Genomic DNA, 4,245 nt, shown 5'->3' on the forward strand with positions numbered 1-4,245 from the left:
TATCTATCTATCTATCTATCTATCTATCTATCTATCTATCTATCTATTTTATCTATCTATCTATCTATCTATCTATCTATCTATTTATTTATATTGGTCCTGGGATTAAATTCAGAGCATCATGTTTGCAGAGCAAATACTTAACTGACTGAGTGATGAAATTTTACCTGCGTCACGAGAAGAAGGGGGTCTAAGGAAGAGTGGGGTTAAGCACCTTCTTCACAGACTCTGCGCCCCTTCTTCTATCCTGTCTATAGCATGCTCTGGAGACAGCACATTTTACCTCTAGGAGTGACTAGGGCTGGGGCTGGCCTAACCCACTTCCCAGTGGCAAGCTTGTGTCGTGGATGGAGAGCAGGGGAATACACATCTTGTGTAGCAGTTGGTTCAACACTGAAAAAAAAAAAAACTCTGTGTTTGATTTGTGCATCTAGGAAGAGCTTCCCATGGGGCCGGAACTTTTAATTTAAGGACTGAACTTTTTTTCTGTGTGTGAGATGTGTCCATGTTCACGAGTGGATGTGATTTATCATCTTCTGGCCAAGGAGTTTAAGTGGGGAAATAGAACAGCGGTTCTCAACCCGTGAGTTGAGACCCTGTTGGGGAGGGTCACAGGTCAGACCTTGTGCATATCAGATATTTATGTGACGATTCATAGCAGTAGCAACATTACAGTTACGAAGTGGCAATGAAATAATTTTGTGGCTGGGGGTCACCACAACACGAGGAACTGCATTAAAGGGTCACAGCACTAGGAAGGTTGAGAACCACTGAAGTAAAGCTTCCTGACTCACCAGCTCCTCTGTTGAGGGGAGTCAACAGTCAGTGTGACCTTGAAGCCTCGTGCTATCTGCGGCAGGGCCTGCAGTACCTTGGGCTCAGGGGTGGAGTGTAGAAGACTCATCCACCGTCATCAGCCAGCGGGCTTCGGGTTAGAGAGAGAAATCACGCAGCAGGAAGCCATCAGAGTTTGTGTCTGGCAATACCCTAGCCCCAAAGAACTCAAGCAGTGGTGCTTGCAACAAGGCCAGCAGTAAGTCTCCCCTTGCAACTTGCTGGAAGTGCAGATTCTCAGGGACTGCTCTACAAGACTGAGTCTGAAAACTCTGACCAAGCCCCAGCCGTTGGGCTCTGACAGACTCCCAGGGGATCCCAAGTTGTAGCTCCAGTTAGAAACCCCTATGCCAGCCTACCCATCATCTCATTCCCAGCTCTTGAATGGAGACCCAGTCTCAGGGCCTCTTGTCTGGCTTCTTACCCTCCCCCAAGACCACTCTCACCTTCAGCACCACCTTTGCCTCCTAGGCACCTTCTGCAGAGGAAGTGGTAATACTCACTCTAACATTTTTTTAATTAAAAAATTAATTTAGGGGCTGGAGAGCTGGCTGAGTACTTAGGAGCACAGGCTGCTCTTTCAGAGGACCTGGGCTCCATTCTCACTATCCCCACGGCAGCTCACAGCTGTCTGTAGCTCCCTTCCAGAATACCCAACACCCTCTTTTGGCTTCCTTTGGGAACCAAGCACACACCTATGTTGCACAGACAGCACATGTTGCACAGACAAAGCACCCATATACAAACAAGCAAAAAATAGAATTTACTTTGATTTGATTTATGTGTATGAATGGTTTGCTTACATGCATGTCTGTGCACCACTTGTATGCCTGGTACCCCCAGAGGCCAGAAGAGGGCATCAGATTCCCTGGAACTGGAGCTCCAGGTGGTTGGTGAGTCATCATGTGAGCGCCGGGAATCGAACCTGCGTCCTCTGGAAGAGCAGGTGGTGCTCTTAACCGCCGAGCTATCTCTCCAGTCCCAACCATTCTAATTCTTGACACAAAGGTAGCAAGAGATGGTTCACTGACTTTGCCCTCACTTTTTCTTTCTCTTGACAGCTGCAGAGAAGTGTTGACAGTAGGCTGACTGGTAAGATCCCCAAGAAGCTATAAAATGTGGTTTGGATCAACAGCCCTATGTGTGGGGGTTTTTGCCGGCACTGATTTTAAATGCGTAAGTAGAGACTCAAAGGGCAGAATGGATGGGGAGGAAGTCTAGGATTCAGGCCCGTTTCCTTCTCCTGTCATCTTCTACATTGTGCCTGCACTCTTCTCACCTCCAACTCCATGTCTCCAGGCTCTTGGTCTTTTGTAGACCGAACACTAAGTTGATTGAAGCCTCATTTTCCCTTGATGGAACCACACCAGGCTTCCAGGCCATCCAGAGAAATTTTGCTTGTCATTTTCTTAAATATACCAAACATAGACAGACACATGTTTGATTTGTGTCTGTGGCCATGGATTCCAGACATCCTGTAGAGAGTGAGTGAATGAACTAACAGCACCGTGTGGCTCACTGAAACACTTCTGTGTGACGTTGCATGTCTAGAAACGGCTTGGATGTCTTCCGAGGGAGGAAACTTTTGCTGCGAAGGAGCTGGCACCCTGCTGCAATTCCTGCAATTGTTTGCTGCGTGTCAACAAATGGCTATGGTGCTTGTGGGCTGTGAGTGACACGGTGTGAGCTAGGGCCGTGGATCTCAAACTCGAGCGTGTGTTAGAATCCCTGATAAGACTTGTTAGAACACAGGTTTCTGTGAGCCACCCCTAGAGTTTCCGATTTAGTCTGTGTGATTGGGCCAAACATCTGTACTTGTGACAGTTACCTGCCTGCTTCTGATATGGCTGCCCTACCCACTCCAGAAAACACTGGATGACGGTATTATCAATACTGTACCAAATAAGCCCCTATCTGTCTACAACCTAAGTCTGTGAAAGTATTCTTGCTCATTAAGAGTGGAATGCCTGAATGTATGATAACAATGATTGGGAAGAATCAGATGTGAATGGATTGATTCCAAGTGTCAATAGATAAAGGTAATCTGTCAAATAATTTATACAGCACAATCCCATTTTTGTTAAAACAAACCCAAAATCAAAAACACATTTCCTCAAACCCCGAATTCTATATCAGTTGAGTGAAGTGTGTAGACCACACCTGGAATAAAGGCATCATTGGAAGTTAAGGGAGAACAGCTTGCTAACGGCACCCCTTCACGGCTTAAGAAAATGAGAGTAATTTTAAAATGCAAAAAGTAACGGAAACTACTTCAGCAGTCCTTAAAGGGACAGTTTGGAGTCTGCTTTGTTTCGCTTTTACAGGAAGTGGGTAACATCCCTTTTTTTTCTATGTATAGGCGAAATAATGTTGGAGTTTGGTAGTTTTCATGAATGAATGAATGACCATGTGTGTAACTATATCTCTTGTTTCTTGGGATCTGGGACAGGCCAGATAAGCAAAACATGTAGGAGGTTCCAACTGGTGATACACTGAGAGTCCTGCCACTCCATGCTATCCCATGATGCTCCTGGCTGGGGTAGTGTATTCAAGCTTGCCTATGTGGGTCCAGGATAGGTAGGGCCCAGTGGTTCATTCCTAAAACTGGATGGTCAATGATTTCAATCCTGATGGGTAAGAAAGTGTCTCTCTCAGGGACAGAAGTAAGACCCAAAGAAACCAGGCCAGGGCTCAAATATCACTCTCATAGGTAGCAAGTGGCAACAATGGTTCTAGCATGGACACTGGAGACATGGTGCCTTCGGGTTGGAGATATGGGCAGTCAACTTCAAACAGGCAAGATGGACTTTAGACTCCACTTAATTTTACTTTTGGGCTGTCTCAAGTAGCTGATAGGTGCCAGGGCCTTGGGCTATGTGTTGGGGTCTTTGCTAATGCAACATAGTGCCGGGAGTCAGGAACCTTGAGTTACATTTAACAACCATACCTGACACCTGTGGGGATGGAATTTCCCAAGGAAAGAAATCCATGATGCTGGGATAGGAAACCTCTTCATAGGAAACTAATTCAAAAACAATTTGATTTAACATCCAGCACAGGGGATTGAGAGCACTGAATTGAAAATTCTGATCTTATTTCTATTAAGTATGACCATAGGAAGGCTTCCTGTTTAGTTGAAATATTGAATGATTTTCTCTTTATAACCATTCTATGAAATAGATATTGCTAGTATCTATGTTGCTAGTGGGGAAACTGAGGCTCAGAATATTGTATGGTTAGTAAGTATTGTCCAGTCTCTGTGCTGTATTTTCTTTGCTGGCATTTTCATACCTTCTTTTATAATGGCTTCAAAATCAACTCATAGTCTACCTATCAACAGATTTTATATTAGTCAATTTCCAGCCAAGGAATAGGATATTTTAAAGAGTGGGAATTTAATACAGAAAATGA

Source organism: Psammomys obesus, unplaced genomic scaffold (assembly GCF_907164565.1).
Source record: "Psammomys obesus unplaced genomic scaffold, mPsaObe1.curated_primary_1811, whole genome shotgun sequence".
NCBI classification, from domain to species: Eukaryota; Metazoa; Chordata; class Mammalia; order Rodentia; family Muridae; genus Psammomys; species Psammomys obesus.